Source organism: Lissotriton vulgaris, unplaced genomic scaffold, assembly GCF_964263255.1.
Source record: "Lissotriton vulgaris unplaced genomic scaffold, aLisVul1.2 SCAFFOLD_2239, whole genome shotgun sequence".
In the NCBI taxonomy this organism is placed as follows: Eukaryota; Metazoa; Chordata; class Amphibia; order Caudata; family Salamandridae; genus Lissotriton; species Lissotriton vulgaris.
This window is the reverse complement of record NW_028241998.1, coordinates 15,643-33,989: the sequence shown is the minus strand read 5'-3', so window position 1 is coordinate 33,989 and position 18,347 is coordinate 15,643. Positions and strand designations below refer to the sequence as shown.

Here is an 18,347-nt window from a genome sequence, read left to right as displayed (position 1 = left end):
TAAGTTAAGATGTTAATTCTTTCTGATTACATCAGCCTGCAGCACTGATTGTGCCACCCACATGAGTAGCCCTAAAATGGTGTCTCAGTCCTGCCACCGCAGTGCCTGTGTGCAGTCAGTGAACTGCCATGTCCTCCTGGCCAGTGTCCCCACTGGCTGGCCCTACCCTTCCCTTTATGTACACATTGGTCACTCCTATAGAAGGCTCAAGGTACCCCCCTGGGCAGGGTGCAGTGTTTAGGAAAGGTAAAGCATGTACTAGTGCAGGTAACATGCTCTGGTAGTGAACAGCAGCCATTTTGTGTGCTCACTGCTGCAAGGTAATCTTGCTCCATAGACTAACATGGGGGAGGCTGGTCCCAATGGATACCAACCTATCTTCCCACAGGAACAAGATGGGACATAAGTGATTGATATCCCTGAACTCAGAATGTAATAACACATCTATTAGGAAAGGTTGTTTTTAAATGCTGTGTTTGAGAACAGTACTTTTAGAAAGTGGCTGTTCTCTTGTCTAACCTTTCTGTGTGCCTGGGCCTGCTTGTGGATTGACTGTCTGGTTTGAGGGTGACAGGGGCTTGGGGGCCCCCAGGAGGTCATGGTTGAATGACTGCATCTGCAACTAGAGTGGTGGGAGGAGATAGCACCTGGGAGTGAACAATGCTGGCTCCACCTCCTGCTGGGCGGCTGTCGCCTCTGCCCCTCACACTGAAAGGAAGGAAGAAGCCAGGAAGCCCAAGTGCTCCAGCAACACCCAGAACTGGTTTAGACCGGGCTCAGGGCCCACTTGCACAAAGACTTCAAAGACTTTTAGGGGTATAAGAGAAGGACCCCTGACAACAGATTTTCAGATTCTACAATCAAAAGGAACCTCTGCTAGAAGAAGGACTGCCAATCAAGAGGAACCTCTGCCAGAAGAAGGACTGCTGAAGAAACTGAGTAAGACTGCCCTTGCTGTGTGCTCTGGGGCTGACCTGTTTTGCTGTTCATCTGAAGGAGAGAAGAAGGGGACTTTGCTGTGTGCTGTGACCCCTGCCTGCCTGACCTACAAGACTTTGCTGTGTGCTGTGTCTTTAACAGAATCTCCAAGGGCCTGAGAAGAGCTGGCCTCCTGTCCTGGAACCCAGGGTCAAAATGTTCCATAGAAACTAAGAGACGCTGTGAAGATCGTGCTGTAGTTCGCTGGGGCGTGAGTTTTCAACTGCTGGCTTTCAACTGCTGGCTGGGGGCGGAGATCGGTGTGCTCATCGGCACACATTCTACGAGGACCAGAGGATCGTGGTGCCTCCCCCTCGTGAGTTTTGCCCCAAAGAAGATCTTGTGGTCGTGAGAGCGGTCTATTGCGACCTGCGCCCCTGAAATCACTGTGCCGCCGAGTATCGCTCTTGCCCGGGGCCTGAAAGCGCCCGACGACCTCGCTGTCCCTTGTTGGGGCCGCGGAGACGGAGATCGAAGCCGCTGCGTCCCCATTGGCAGGAAGAAACGAGCCTCCTCAGTAACGCCGTGCTGGGATTGGCCCAGCGCCGCCGCGTCATCATCGGAGCCACGCTGTGAGTGGCTGAGGTCTCTGTGTCACCAGGGGCTCGTCCCGGGAGCCGCCCTGCCATTAGCTGACTCCCGAGTGTCTGCGAGGGCTCGTCTGTGGAGCCGCGACCTGATTGGTCCACACCAGGGAAAGCCTCGCCGGAAGACGCCGGAGCCGCAAAGAAAGAGAGACCAGTCCTCGCCGAGGGAGCCGCACAAACCTTCCCCAGCCTACCTCTTCACGTCTGCCCTGTGGTTCACCCAGAGAGAGCGGAGTGAGCAATCCCCGGCCCACCGTCTCAACGCCTGTCAGGTATTACACTCCCCGCCGCTCGTAGGAGATCGAGAGTGGGCGGAGAGCTGGAGGAACCGGCCGGGGGAGCTGAAGGGGAGGTTATTTGCTTAGAGGCTCCGGGGGCAAGCGCACTGAGAGCGCTTCGTGAACACAGCGATAGATACGGCGACAGAGGGCTGCTTCTGAAATCGTACAGCCTGCACATTTACTCCTGTGAGATTTGTGGACTAAGATTGAGCTGTGACTTCCTAGAATAGCGTGCAAACATTCAAGAGAGTGAAGAAATCATATAATTATCCTGCAAGAGGTTCTAATTTGCTGAAACTAGATAAAGTTATATTTTTAATACACCTACCTGTGTGGTCTCAGTTTGTGGTGTGTTTTAGAGTTACTGTGTGTGTTAAGTGCAAATATTATACGCATTGCGTTGGGGATAAGCCTGTCTGCTCGTGCCAAGCTACCTAGTGGGTGAGCAGGGGTTATCTACAGTGTGTATCCCTTTACCCTGACTAGAAGCAAGGGTCCCTATTTGGACAAAGGTACTTACCTCTGCCAACTAGAGACCCCCAGATCTAACATTTCCCAAACAGAGATATACAATTGAAGACCAAAGTAGTGTCTCTAATATACTTTAACCATGGAATATTCATTCCATGGTTGCAAGAGAGGCAGTCTCTAACAACAGCATGATTGAGCTCAGCTTCCTTATTCGCCTATTTTGAGCACCAAAGAGCCAGAGAAGCTACAATAATGTGATCTTGAACACACTCCAAACCTAATTCCTTGTGAATAGAGAAATGTGGGGTTGAGGGGGGAACCCCCATCAGGCGTCCACAAAATCTATTCTCCTCCACTTGAATCGCCCTAACATCTCTGCAGCACCAAATTACCATACCATATGTCACAGTTGGAAGGTATTTCCTTTTATAGATTTCCAGGATCAGGGCAACTGTTTGTCTGCCAAAACAGGCAGCAACCCTAGCCAGGCGGCCACCAACCTCACGAAGTGGATCAGCGACTGCGCAGACGAGCTCGCCCCCCTGAGGACCCCGCCCAGCAGACCCGGTAGCAAGAAAGCCCCATGGTTCACCGACGAACTCAAGAGCTCCAAGAAGAACTGCCGAGCCCTCGAGAGAACCTGGCACAGAGACCCAACACCGGACAACATGACTGCCCTCAAGCTCGCCACCCGAAAACACCACCAACTCATCCACGCCACCAAGAAAACTGCATTCAAGGAACGACTGGACAACAACGCACACAACAGCAAGGAACTCTTCAACATCGTCAAAGAGCTCTCCAACCCCAATGCCGGAAACAACGACATCACCCCTTCGCAAGACCTCTGCAACTCCCTCGCCTCCTACTTCCACAACAAGATCGCGGACATACACAACAGCTTCAGCCCTCAACCGACGAACGCCACGACCGAACCACCGCCCCCCACCACCACCCTCCGCGCCTGGACTCCGATCAGCACCGAAGACACCGTCCGCACGATGAACTCCATCCACTCCGGATCTCCGACCGACCCCTGCCCTCACCACGTCTTCAACAAGGCCGACGCTGTCATCGCACCCCACCTGCGGGACATCATCAACACCTCCTTCGACACCGCCACCTTCCCGGAGAGCTGGAAGCACGCCGAACTCAGCGCCCTACTCAAGAAGCCAACGGCCGACCCGACCGACCTCAAGAACTACCGCCCCATCTCGCTGCTCCCGTTTCCTGCAAAAGTCATCGAGAAGACCGTCAATAAGCAGTTGGCCGCCTTCCTCGAAACGAACGGATCCCTCGACCCCTCGCAGTCTGGCTTCCGGGCCAACCACAGCACCGAGACCGCCCTGATCGCTGCCACCGATGACATCCGAGCGCTACTCGACAACGGAGAAACAACGGCCCTCATCCTCCTCGACCTCTCTGCGGCCTTCGACACTGTCTGCCACCGTACCCTAGTACAACGCCTCAGCAACGTCGGAGTCCAGGAGAAGGCACTGGAGTGGATCATCTCCTTCCTTGCCGGAAGGACACAGAGAGTCCGTCTCCCTCCGTTTAGATCTGAAGCCACCGAAGTCATCTGCGGCGTCCCTCAAGGCTCCTCGCTCAGTCCAACCCTCTTCAACGTCTACATGAGCCCCCTCGCAGACATCGCACGCCAGCACAACCTCAACATCATCTCCTACCCCGACGACACCCAGCTGATCCTCTCCCTCACCAACGACCCCGCCACCGCCAGAGCCAACCTTCATGAAGGGATGAAAGAGGTAGCCGAATGGATGAAGAACAGCCGCCTGAAACTGAACTCGGACAAGACGGAAGTCCTCATCCTGGGATCCTCACCCGCCGCATGGGACGACTCCTGGTGGCCCCCCGCCCTAGGCAGCGCACCCAAACCAACAGACCACGCACGCAACCTGGGCTTCATCCTGGACTCCTCCCTCTCCATGGCCAGACAAGTCAACGCCGTCTCCTCGTCGTGCTTCAACATACTGCGCATACTACGTAAGATCTTCCGGTGGATCCCCACCGAGACCAGGAAGACGGTCACCCAGGCCCTCGTCACCAGCCGTCTGGACTACGGCAACTCCCACTACGCCGGAACCACCGCCAAACTCCAAAAGAGACTCCAGCGGATCCAGAACGCCTCAGCGCGACTCATCCTGGACATCCCCCGTCGCAGCCACATCTCCGGACACCTGAGAGACCTGCACTGGCTCCCGGTCAGCAAGAGAATCACCTTCCGTCTCCTCACCCACGCACACAAAGCCCTACACAACCAAGGCCCAGGATACCTCAACAGCCGCCTCAACTTCTACGCTCCCAAACGCCAGCTTCGATCGACCAGCCACGCCCTTGCCACCGTCCCCCGCATCCGAAGAGCCACCACAGGGGGACGGTCCTTCTCCTACCTCGCCGCCAAGACATGGAACTCCCTCCCCACCCAACTCCGCCTGACCCAGGACCACCTCACCTTCAGGAAGCAACTCAAGACCTGGCTGTTCGAGCAGTAGCGGACCCCCCTCCCCCAGCGCCTTGAGACCCTCTGGGTGAGTAGCGCGCTATATATAAATGCAATGATTGATTGATTGATTGAGCAAGGGAAAAAGTAGTTTCAACAGCATGAAAGAAGCGAATCAATCTACTTTCTTAAAACAGCTGGGTTAGAGAAAGCAAAAGCCTCCAGTGCTCTTGTGAGCGCTGATAGAGGCTTCTCCCACCAATCCTGGTTCTGCTCTGATGCTGTGAGAGCAGCGTCAGGATTGGTTAAGAGTTAGTTGGGGCCCTGGAATTGTGAGGGAAGAAGACTTGAGCGAGGACGACGCAGCAGGAACCATGATAAGTAAATTTTCCTTTTATTGACTTAATTGTTTTGATTTTGTGAAAGCACCCACCACCCATTTACCCGCCCTTTCAATCAGCAAAGTTGCTAGCTAGACAACAACGCACACAACAGCAAGGAACTCTTCAGCATCGTCAAAGAGCTCTCCAACTCCAGCGCCGGAACCAACAACATCACCCCCTCGCAAGAACTCTGCGACTCGCTCGCCTCGTTCTACCACAACAATATCGCCAACATACACAACAGCTTCGGCACACAGCCCACGCACCCAACCACCGAACCGACGCCCACCACCACCACCCTCCGCACCTGGACCCCAGTCAGCACCGAAGACATCATCCACACGATGAGCACCATCCACTCCGGATCACCAACCGACCCATGCCCCCACCACGTCTTCAACAAGGCCGCCTCTGTCATCGCACCCCAACTCCGAGACATCATCAACTGCTCCTTCAACACCGCCACCTTCCCGGAGAGCTGGAAGCATGCCGAACTCAGCGCCCTCCTGAAGAAGCCATCAGCAGACCCCACCGACCTCAAGAACTACCGCCCCATCTCGCTCCTCCCGTTTCCTGCTAAAGTTATTGAGAAGACCGTCAACAGACAGCTTGCCGTCTTCCTCGAGACGAACGGATCCCTCGACCCCTCACAGACCGGATTCCGAGCCAACCACAGCACCGAGACCGCCCTCATCGCAGCCACTGATGACATCCGAGCCCTGCTCGACAACGGGGAAACAGCTGCCCTCATCCTCCTGGACCTCTCTGCAGCGTTCGACACTGTCTGCCACAGCACCCTAGTACGCCTCAGCAACGTCAGAATCCAAGAGAAGGCTCTAGAGTGGATCATCTCGTTCCTCGCCGGAAGAACCCAGAGAGTCCGCCTCCCCCCGTTCAGATCCGAGGCCACCGAAGTCATCTGCGGCGTACCACAAGGATCATCGCTCAGCCCCACCCTCTTCAACGTCTACATGAGCCCGCTCGCAGCCATCGCACGCCAACACAGCCTCAATATCATCTCCTACGCCGATGACACCCAGGTGATCCTTTCCCTCACCAACGACCCAGCCACCGCCAGAACCAACCTACACGAAGGGATGAAGGACGTAGCTGAGTGGATGGAGAACAGCCGCTTGAAACTCAACTCAGACAAGACGGAAGTTCTCATCCTGGGACCATCTTCCTCCGCCTGGGACGACTCCTGGTGGCCCCCTGCCTTGGGCATCGCACCCAGACTGACGGACCACGCACGCAACCTGGGCTTCAACCTGGATGCCTCCCTCTCGATGACCAGACAAGTCAACGCCGTCTCATCATCTTGTTTCAACATCCTACGCATGCTCCGAAAGATCTTCCGTTGGATCCCCACCGAAACCAGGAAGACGGTCACACAGGCACTCGTCACCTGCCGACTGGACTGCGGAAACTCCCTTTACGCCGGAACCACCGACAAACTTCAGAAGAGACTCCAGCGCATCCAGAACGCCTCCGCACGACTCATCCTGGACATCCCCCGTCTCAGCCACATCTCCGGACACCTGAGAGACCTGCACTGGCTCCCCGTCAACAAGAGAATCACGTTCCGTCTCCTCACCCACACACACAAGGCCCTCCACGACCTGGGCCCCAGGTACCTCAACAACCGACTGACCTTCTACACCCCAACCCGCCAGCTTCGTTCGACCAGCCACGCCCTCGCCGCCGTTCCACGCATCCAAAGAGCCACCATGGGAGGAAGATCCTTCTCCTACCTGGCAGCCAAGACATGGAACTGAATGAATGAATGAATGAAGCAGTACTTGTATAGCGCTATCTACCCGGAGGCCTCGTAGCGCTAGTGACAGAAATTCAGTTAGCAAGGGCTCAGGGCAGGTCAACAGAATGTAGTATACAAGTGTGTTTTTAAAGTTTTCCTAAAGGAGAGATGGTTTAAAGTTTCCCGCAGAGGCAGAGGGAGGGTGTTCCATAGCCTTGCCGCAGTGTGTGAGAAGGAGCGGCCACCCCATCGAGCCTTCTTGACTCTGATGGGAGTGGCCAACTGAGAGGAGCTGGACCGAAGAGAACGAGATGGAGCATAGGGAGTGACCAGGGACTGAAGAATTGCAGGGCCGGTGCGATGGAAGGCCTTGTGTAAAATACACATGGCCTTAAATTGTATTCTTCCAGCTATAGGAAGCCAGTGAAGTTCCCTCAAAGCATTCCTCGCTGACTGCCAACGGGGAAGGTTGTAGAGTAGACGGGCTGCACTGTTTTGGGCGACTTGGAGCCTGTGGATGGTATAGGCAGGAGCTCCCATATAGAGGACATTCCCGTAATCCAGGCGAGATAGTATAAGGGCCTGGATCAGGATCCTCCTTGCCTGAAATGGGAGCAGAGGGAGCACCCTCCGTAGCATCCTCATCAACCCAAAACAGGTAGCCGCAGTCTTCGTAGCTTGTACCGAAAAGTTCAGATCGGTATCAAGCCAAATCCCTAGGCTTTTTATTTGAGGTTTGGGCGTGGGGGGTGGGCCTAAACATGGAGGCCAGGAGGATGCAAAACCCGAGGGAGAGGAATTGCCCAGCAAGATGACGTCTGTCTTCTCCCCGTTGAGTTTTAAACATGAGGATTGCATCCATCTGGAGACCGCCTCCAGACAGGAGCCTAAGGTGCTGGACGATCCCTCCTGGTGGTCTAAGGAGACCACCAGTTGGGTATCGTCTGCGTAGGTGACAATACGCACACCAAAGGGATGGACTATCCTGTCTAGGGGCTCCATGTAGACATTAAACAGAGTGGGGCTCAGGGAGGAGCCCTGAGGAACCCCACATCTGAGAGGGTGTTTAGGGGATGTCACCTCGCCCTCGAAGACCTGAAAGAAGCGGTCAGCCAGGAAGGATGTCAGCCATTCTAAGGCTGCGCCCGACACACCCATGTCCGCCAGGCGTTGTAAAAGCGTGACATGGTTGACTGTGTCGAACGCAGCACTTAGATCTAATAAGATAATGGCGACCTTTCCACCCTGGTCCAACACAGTTCTAGCTTCCTCCGTTACCGCTAGGAGAGCGGTTTCGGTTCCATGTCGAGGGCGGAACCCTGTTTGGGAGGCACGCAGGAGCCCATTTGATTCCAAATGGCTCATCAAGATGTTGTTCACGTGCCTCTCCAATAGTTTACTCAGCCAAGGGAGCAAAGAGATAGGGCGATAGTTCGCCAGGTTGTCCTGGTCCAGGTTGGGCTTCTTCAACAGAGCCCTCACCATTGCGCACTTCCATGACGGGGGTACGGATTTTGTGGTGATGGAGGTGTTGAGGACGTCCAGTATGACCGGGCGGATTATGTCCACTACCTTCAGAAGGGTCTGGGGGGATGCTGAGTCACTGGGTGAACCAGAGGTAATTTGAGAAATAAGTCTGTCCAGAGTAGGCATATCTAAAAGAGGAATGGTATTTAGCTGGCAAGGAGTAGCAGTGGACAGGAAAGTAGGGGAAGAGGGGTCCGGGGTGCTATCGACTTCTCCAAAAGAACAGTATATAGTCTGAATCTTTTGGGAGAAAAAGTTCGCCAGGTTGATACAGCGATCCTGGGCACCCTCCACGGAGGGACATTCAGTAGGGGGAGAGGTAAGGGTTTTAACGATTTTGAAGATTTCCCTTGGGGTATTAGCGGCAGCCTCGATTTTGCTGCCGTAATAAGAGGCTTGTGCTGTTTTTTGCTCCCGTTTATAGAGCCTGATGGCCGCTCTATAACTAGTTTTCTTGTCTTGGGAGTAATCTTGTCTCCAGGCTCTTTCATATTTCCGATAGAGTTGTTTCCTCGATTTAAGGTTAGGAGTGAACCAAGGAGCAGGTCTCAGTCTTTTAGTGACATTGGTAACTCGCACAGGGAGGACCATGTCCAGAGAGGAAGAGATCCAGCTATCGAAATTATTGGCAGCGATATTGGCATTCGGGGCTTTTCTCGGGGGGTCTCTGGCCAGTGCAGTTTCCCATTCAGAGAGGGGGAGTGAAGACCACTTCCTACCTCGCTGTTTAGCAAGATGACAAGTGGGGATGGGAGAATATGTATGCCAGATAAAAGGAACCAAAAAGTGGTCGGTCCATGGTAACGGAATCGGGGTTAGCACTGTAAGATCGTCGCTGTTGCTATAAATGTGATCCAGAAGATGGCCTCTATTGTGGGTTATATGAAATCCTTTTTGATGAAGATCCAGTGCTGAAAGGTTAGAGCGGAGCGTATTGGCTGCTGTATTGTGAGGGTCATCAAGATGCAGATTAAGGTCCCCCAGTAGAGTGAAGTTGGGTGAAGACAGCACAATGCTAGCAGCAAGATCGGTTATTTGAGCGATGGAGTTTTTTAAAGCACCTGGAGGGCGATAGGCTAATATTCCTGAAAAGGTGGTAGTAGGGGAGAATTCTAACGAAAAATGAACACTTTCGCAGGTAGGTGAGGTGGTAGGGGTAATACGGCATTTATAATTGTCTCGATAGACAATAGCCAGTCCCCCGCCCCTCCCAGTCTGACGGTCCAGCCTCTTGAGCGTAAAGCCCTGGGGAATGGCCCACCCAATCGCTGGATCGTTGTCTAAGTGAAGCCAAGTTTCCGTTAGGAAAAGTGCGTGGGGGTTGAGCTCTTCAATCATTGTATGTAATTCCGTGTGGTGTTTACATACGGACCTGCAATTTAGGAGATACAATCTCCATTCCAGAGCTGGAGAAGGGTGTGGGATACCTATATTTAGGATACAGGGATTCCAATTACAGTTCCTACAGAGATAATTGATATCAGACGGATGAAACAAATGGGCACAGTGAGAGCGTAAGGGAGGGCGTAAGGCAAGCAATGAGGGGACATCATAAGTGTAGGAGGGGAGAGTCATGGCAAACCAGTCTACCTGCCGGACCGCCGGAGCGGCAGGACGCGGACTGGCGCAGACTGGCTTCTCTCTGGCGCCTCTCCGGCGCGTCTACGGCGCTACCGCTGCGCGTCACCGCTGCGCGAGTAATTGAGAGCTAAGTAGGTTAGGCGGAGTGGGAGACTAGCGCATCAACCCACCAAATATGGCCGCCTCCGATGGAGCAACCAGGAAGTTGTGCCGCTTGCCTCCCTCCACAAACAAACAGCACAGGTAGCTGCGGTGGACCGGGGAGTGAGCGAGCACAGCAAGTAAGTAAATTACACTAGTACAGTTTTAAAAGCAGTACACTCTAAAAACGCTTTCCTAATCAGGCTAAAATAATGGCTAGCAGGAATACAAGCAGGCAAGTAAGTAAATTACACTAGTACAGTTTTAAAAGCAGTACACTCTAAAAAACGCTTTCCTAATCAGGCTAAAATAATGGCTAGCAGGAATACAAGAAGAAAACACTTGTAGCAGTCCTGCTTGCTACCAAGCGCCAGCGCTACTAGAATCACAGTCAATACTCGAGCGCGCTTGTAACCGGCCCTTTTGTGATCAGGGCGGAGTGGGAGACTAGCGCGTCAACCCACCAAATATGGCCGCCTCCGATGGAGCAACCAGGAAGTTGTGCCGCTTGCCTCCCTCCACAAACAAACAGCACAGGTAGCTGCGGTGGACCGGGGAGTGAGCGAGCACAGTAAGTAAGTAAATTACACTAGTACAGTTTTAAAAGCAGTACACTCTAAAAACGCTTTCCTAATCAGGCTAAAATAATGGCTAGCAGGAATACAAGCAGGCAAGTAAGTAAATTACACTAGTACAGTTTTAAAAGCAGTACACTCTAAAAAACGCTTTCCTAATCAGGCTAAAATAATGGCTAGCAGGAATACAAGAAGAAAACACTTGTAGCAGTCCTGCTTGCTACCAAGCGCCAGCGCTACTAGAATCACAGTCAATACTCGAGCGCGCTTGTAACCGGCCCTTTTGTGATCAGGGCGGAGTGGGAGACTAGCGCGTCAACCCACCAAATATGGCCGCCTCCGATGGAGCAACCAGGAAGTTGTGCCGCTTGCCTCCCTCCACAAACAAACAGCACAGGTAGCTGCGGTGGACCGGGGAGTGAGCGAGCACAGCAAGTAAGTAAATTACACTAGTACAGTTTTAAAAGCAGTACACTCTAAAAACGCTTTCCTAATCAGGCTAAAATAATGGCTAGCAGGAATACAAGCAGGCAAGTAAGTAAATTACACTAGTACAGTTTTAAAAGCAGTACACTCTAAAAAACGCTTTCCTAATCAGGCTAAAATAATGGCTAGCAGGAATACAAGAAGAAAACACTTGTAGCAGTCCTGCTTGCTACCAAGCTCCCCATCCACCTCCGTCAGACCCAGGACCACCTCTCCTTCAGGAAGCAACTCAAGACCTGACTGTTCGAGCGGTAGCAGACCCCCCCCCCCTCCCCCAAGCACTTTGAGACTCTCCGGGTGAGTAGCGCGCTATATAAATTTCGGGATTGATTGATTGATTGATTGAGCCGCCACTGGCGGTACAGCTTGTGAGAGTATAAGAGATCATATGGGAACTGGCAATGCTGTTTACATGGCATGCAGTTAGTGGAAAGATTTACAAAGCAATGTGGTAACCTACTTCTCATCATTAGAAAGTTGTTTTATAATATTATAGTGCAGTGACCTGGGGCCAGATGTAGGTAGCCCTTTACCGGTCGGAATCGGCCGAAAATACTGATTTTCGGCCGTTTCCGACCGGTAATGGGCTATGGAGATGTAGGGGCACAAAAAACGGACATATTTGGTCATTTTACCGAATCGGTAATTTTACTGAATCGTTAAAATTACAGAATCGGTAAATTTACCGATTCTGTAAAGTTTACCGATTCATTAAAATTACCATTCGGTAAAATTACCGAATATGTACTTCAAAATGTAGGTAGCACTTGTAACAGTGCTACAGGGACTTAAGAATTCGGTATTTACCATGCAATACAATTGCAGGGTAAATTACGAATTCTTGTGTACATGCACATCTGTGCATGTACGCCTGTGCCATGTGGCACACAGACATGCCCTAAGGGCATGTCTGTGTGCCACATGGCGCAAAAGCCAGTTACAGGGGTGCAACAGGGTGTCAAAGTGACACACTGTCCCCCTTAGCAAATCGGTATTTTTACCGATTCGGTAAATACCGAATCGATATTTGCTATTGAATCCTATGGGCTTCAAGGCCCATAGGATTCAATCGCAAATACCGATTCGGTATTTACCGAATCGGTAAATACCGAATCTTACCGATTCGGTAAAAAATACAGAATTTTTACCTACATCTCATTTACAGATTGATAAATACCGAATCGGTAAAATTCGGTATTTATGTATCGGTAAATGAGATTTACCTACATCTGGACCCTAGTGTATCTTAAAATGCTTAAAACTGCGTTCTAAAATCATCTCTCCCTATCTCCCCTGAATAATATCTGATGGTTTTTAGGGGGTTTTCTAATGTTAAGAGGTGGGTGATACATGCTAATTGAGAGCTTTAACCAAAATCCCTCAACATATCACTAAGAAAAGCCCAATATTGAATGTCACTCCACTGTTGCAAATGCACTAGAGAGAGTATGCTGCAAAAACGAGGGAGACAACGGTGGAAACAGCTGCTTTATCTCCAAAAGATGCCCTCCCTTGGCAGTTTAAGAATATGTGATGAACTAAGCTACTTTCTTCTGTCTAGTCTTTTTCTTAAAATACACATTTTTATTTACTTTCTCCTACTAATGATAAAGCACCACTCTGTTGAAATTTCAATGTTTTTGCATGGGTCCTGCGACTGCAATCATATTTCTGTTCAAGGAGACAACTGACCTAACTGTGACATGTAGGTGCTTGTAAAAGGCTTTTAGGGCTGGAGACAATGCCCCTTCCATAGAAATCTGTTTGAAACTTGAAGATAATAAACTCTAATCTTCGTTAACGAGTAGGGAGAAGAATGCCAATGCACTTACTTCGATAGTCCATGCATAACATTTGAATCACGTTTTAGCAGTACTGAGAAGTCATCTAGCACCTAGAGGTAGTTCACATCAGACTGGAGCACTACGTTGCTAAAGACATTTATTTATTTATTTATTTATTTCATGGATTTTATATAGTGTGAACACTACCCGAAGGTGTCAGAGCGCTTTACAAAAGAACCAGTTGCGTTACATAAGGACTTTGGATTACATGAGTTACATAAGAGATACAAACAGGAAAAATTGCAAATGTACAAGTTGTAAAGTCACACAACTAAGAGATACACACAGAAAAAAATTGCGAATGTACAAGTTGTAAAGTCACTCAAGCAAGAGATACAAACGGATAACCTCGAAACTCATAGGAATGGTAGTAAGTACAAAGGTCTACTACATATATATATATATATACATACAAATAGTAAATTTACTCATGATTACATTTTACCAGCGATTAGGCTTGGACAATTAAATATTACATATTTACAGAGTGAATGGAGTAATAAAACATTAAAAGGGGTAGAGAGAGGTGGGTGGGAGAAGAGTCGGAGGCTGAGATTGGCAAGAGGAGAGGGGGGGCCTGAGGGGGAGTAAGAGATAAGGCAGTCCAGCAAAAGAGAAATGTCTGAAGTTCAGCAGGATGGAGTCCAATGGACTGAAGGACAGGAAAGAATCAACAAAATGGCGGATCCAGGTACTGGGCATCAAAGGAAATTATCACAAAAAGGCAAGATGCACCAAGTCATGCCCCAAAAAACCTGGAGAGCAGAGTTCCATTAAGTAGGGTCAGGGTGGGGGGGGACGCAGCCACAGCACCAAGGGAGGACGGAGGGCAGTAGAATGACTGCTGTTTACGTTTACAGGCACAGTACAACGAGGTCATCAGGGTTGATCAGGCCATTTGCTCACTCTTTCATGCTGTCCAGGTTGTGTTCAGGGTAGATCTTAAAATCTCTGAAAATATTTTTCAGGAAACTTATCAGACACTCATCGTTAAGGTTTGCTATAATAACAGGAGGCAGTGGGAGGAGGCTGTAACACTAACAGTGTACTCACTGCTATTCTGAGAAGTGATAGCGGGTATTCTGTATGTATGACCTAGACTAACATCCTAGTGGGGTAAATCAGTGAGCCTGAGAATGGTATATCAACAATTTTGGTAGCCAAAGGAGCTAATACAAAGGGAGAGCAAGTCATTTATTAAGGATCACACAATTTGTTAAAGAGTGGATACCAGAGCCAGTTAGCTATGCATACAGTGACTGGCTGTGGTTGATGAGCAAACCTAACTAGTACATGCCAACAGAACTCAACCCATAAGGTAAGTCCTATCAGATTATTCATGCTAGAATAATGGAGGAAGAATGAGTTCATGATCCTGGTCTGTGAACGAAGTTGTCTGTGGTCATTAAAGAATGAGGTTATGTTTAAATTATATAACTGCACACCTGTGTTTACGTATAGCTTTGTGCTATGTTGCTTCACTATGTGGCCTAATAAAGCCCATAAACCTCACTTGGACCTTCATAATTTTCTGTAATTAAATAGGTAATAGCAGGGGCTGCTCCTCAACTCTGGCGGAGGAGAATCGCCCCACTGCTTTCTCGCAGTGCAAGAACCAAAAACATAAAATGGTATTTTAAATATCATTTTATGTTTCTGCATTTCGCCTTGCAAGAAAGCAGAAGGCAGGGTATGCCTGGTTGGGGGCGGCAGGAGGGTATGCCCTGCTGGGGTCAAGCTGATCGGGGAGGAATGGGGCTGACCAAACCAGTCATACGCACTTTACATTTTGTCTATGTAGGCTACATGCAGCCTACATAGAGAAAACGGTATCCCTGCAGGCGCCCGGCTGGGCGCTGTCGACACCAATCAAAACGCTGCCATTGCAGCTTTGTGATTGGCTTATGGGAGGGGAGGGGGCATGCCTGTTCCTGTGCAGGAGCAGGAAAACAACAAACGCAGGACCTGGCCCAGGAGCAGAAGTCGTGCAGGACCCAGTCAGGTAAGATTTTTTTTAATATTACAACCCCCCCCCCCCCCACCCCCCGCGCGTGTGAACCCCCAAGCTACCCAACCCCGTCCCCCCATCTGCGAGTTTTGCGAGTCGCGACTGGGTAATAGTGTGTATTTTCTGTGGTGGTTACACTCATACTGTTTGGCATTTTCATAGCCCAATAATAATGCAAACTGATTATTCACATCAACAGGCAACTACTACTATGTTGCTTGGGTCGGCTTCGTTCAGCCACTGGCTAGGCATATTGTCAATCACATCTATATCATCCCAGAGAAGTATTTTAGCCTAGAGGGTCACATGAATTGACCTTTATCTCCCCACCAGGCTCAGAACTACCATTGGTGTAACAAATGCATTGGCACAGGCGTCAAGAAGTCTTTTGCAGCCAAAATTATTGCTGCCTTTTACTGATCAATCAGTCAGTGGTGGAAGGCATTTTCCTTGCAATCACTGGAGGTTACAGCAATCTTGTTTTATTTCTGCCCTCTGTAATTTTGTCTTTAAATAATATCCAGTTTTGGCTCTGCATACTTTATAGTTATAATACATAGTTTGTCACACAATCTCCCTATAATCTTCAGAGAAGAGTACAATTAAAATAACAATGTCAAAATCAAATGGATAAATCCCACTGATATTGCACACTTTTTAACATATATATGGCAGAGAAACCTTTGCTGTAGAATCTTTCCTTTATATTATCATCACGGGGGCCATGCCCCGCAAAAACAAATACTCTTGGCTATGGCCCTGGCTTCCATCAGCCACCAAGCACGAGTCTGCTTGGCCTGCAGGCAGTGAAACTTGGTGTGCTTCTGGACTGACATGTCCTGCTTCACAGAGTTGCTGGACCCCAGCTTATGTGCCTGCACTTTTGCAGAACGAAGCATTTTTGCAACCTGCAAGGAATCACAGTATTACAGTCCGAGTAAGTAGTTTAATTTTACTTTCTGTTTAATTTGTTTAATATTTGTAAACCGATGTGTGATTATGTTCTTCCTACAGCATGCCAAGTGATCTGTTGGCTTGATTGTGTATATGTGTGACATTCAATGCCTTACTTATGACCCGTTAGCGACAACTAAGATAGCAGTTATGGAGGTGAAGGATCCTGAGGCAGTGCTGTGAGAATTAGAAATGGGTAATGTAAGAGGCATGGGATGATCTAGTTGATAAAGTTATGAATGTTACATGCTTTTTATTAATGTAGTTCTAATTGTAGAATGCATACCTGTAGTGATATACTTCATGTGACATCACCAGAGTCAAAGGTCACATGGCATCAATGCCAAGAAGACATGAAAGGCCATAAGATGTCACATCCTGTGATATCACAGAGGTCAAAGGGCATGTGTTGTCACTTCAGGTACACCTGGCATATTCGTGCATCGACGTCCATGCCTGTCTTTCTCCTTGGGTCACGCTCCCTCTCTGACCTCCCTCTCGCGCTCTCTATTCTCTCACAGAAGGGCCACCCCCTCTACCTTTTATAATGCACAATATATAGTATCCCTCTCTCCACACACTCTAATTTAATGTTTCTCCCCTTTCTGTCGTGTGCAAGCAGCCTGTCACTTCCCTCCAAGGCCTGGCGCTATTATTACGTACAAGGTAAACAAGTGTCTGTTAGTCTGTATACCCCGACGGCATCCCCTCATGACCTGCTGCTCACCGCTTACCTTGTTACCTCAGCACCATCCCGGGGGTCGAGGGCCGTGAGCTGCTGCACAGGGGTTGCTTAGGTCCGGGCTTTGCCTTAAACAGGTGGGGCTCAGTTTCCCAAAGAGCTGTAGCGTGACCGGTCAAACTTCACAAAACCCATTAGGACGCGATCCCTCGGTAAAACCTAAATGTACTTCAGTTCCGTAACCACAGGAAGTGAAATAACGTATCGAAACTCCAGTCTCTGCCAACTCTGGCGCTTTCGATAAGATTAGCCTGGTGGGCACGCCTACTGCACTGGATAACCTGCTACAGCACCACACAAATCATTAACTACCGAGTAAGAAAGAAACTGCCAACAAAACTATTGAAGCCGCAGGTATGAAAACAAACACCACCTGAAGCTGGTGAGTGTTGAAGGGTTTTTATTCAGCCGCTTGTTCCTAATCCCCTCAAACTCCTTTGTACAGAAGGCGCCATGTTTCTCGTTAATCCCGTATAACGGAGAAGGCTGCTGTGATGAACAGACACCTCTGGCCCTTTTCACCAGATGTGGTTACGAACTCCAGGCCCCGCCCCGGCGTGAGATCACTGAAGATGTGATTCAAAACCAGGAAGTGCAGCAGCAGCGAGGGGCGGGGCGCATAGGTGCATGCCTGCCTAATCCATCACCCAGGTGATGTTTTTATTCCTGCGTCATAAGGGCAGCCCGAGCCTACATGTGCAAAACACATGGAGGTTAGTATATAGATATCATTTTATTCATGTTATTATAAAAATATGAGTTTTGAAAAGTGTGTGCTGCGTTGGTGCTATGGCAAGCAGGGCAAAACAGCAGAGAGCCAGAACACACAACTGAGAAACTAAAACAAGCATTGGCATAGCCAATAGGTCTCACCTTTGGGACTTTATAAGTGTTTAGCTAGAGCGGCTTTGCCGATGTTTGTAAGCTATGTTGTAGAGAATTGTGGCTGCTGTGCAGCATGTTGAAAAGCTATAATAAAAAAGTATAATTAGCATTTTTGTTACTTTATGTATACCCAAGAAGACATTATGTACCACTGAACAACCCTATTAAAAAACAATTAACAAAAACATGTCTTCTAATATTTTTGACTTTGTAATGCTGGCAACCCTTTCCTTCCTACTCTAATGCTTGTTATAGGAAGGTATGATATAGAAGACCGGCACAGTGAGGGAGAGATAGTGGGGACAGAGATTGGCAGTTTCACGCAAGACCAAAGCAAATAAGAAGAGAGACAGATGACATTAAGTTATTTAGAAAAGTAAAACAGGCAGCAAAGGTGGAAGGTGCACGTGGAGGGAGTCACTAATTAAATATACAGAAAGGGGTGACATGAAGGAAGATGCACAGGCAGATAGGCAGGCAGGGAGGTAGTCATGCATACAGCGAATGAGAGAAAGCCTGGCAGGCAGGGGAGGGAAGGACAGACAGAGGTAGGCCACACAGTCACAGAAAGAGCAGGAACAGATTATAGGAGAAGCGTGAGGGACGCCCTCAAGCGGGTAGGGGGAGCGGGTCAGATTAAGTGAATGAGTGCATTGCATTGCCACTGCATTGCAGCATGTCTGAGCC

At 49.6% G+C, this 18,347-nt stretch overlaps 1 long non-coding RNA gene across 1 annotated transcript in view; it reads right to left on the bottom strand.

Moving 5' to 3' along the window:
• Positions 1 to 17,149, bottom strand: part of LOC147669102 (uncharacterized) — a 239,690-nt gene extending 222,541 nt beyond the window's left edge. Inside the window, exon 1 of the long non-coding RNA XR_015303742.1 lies at positions 16,768 to 17,149. This is a non-coding gene — a long non-coding RNA (uncharacterized LOC147669102). The remainder of the gene's footprint in view (positions 1 to 16,767) is intronic.
• Between the last annotated feature and the right edge of the window lie 1,198 nt (positions 17,150 to 18,347).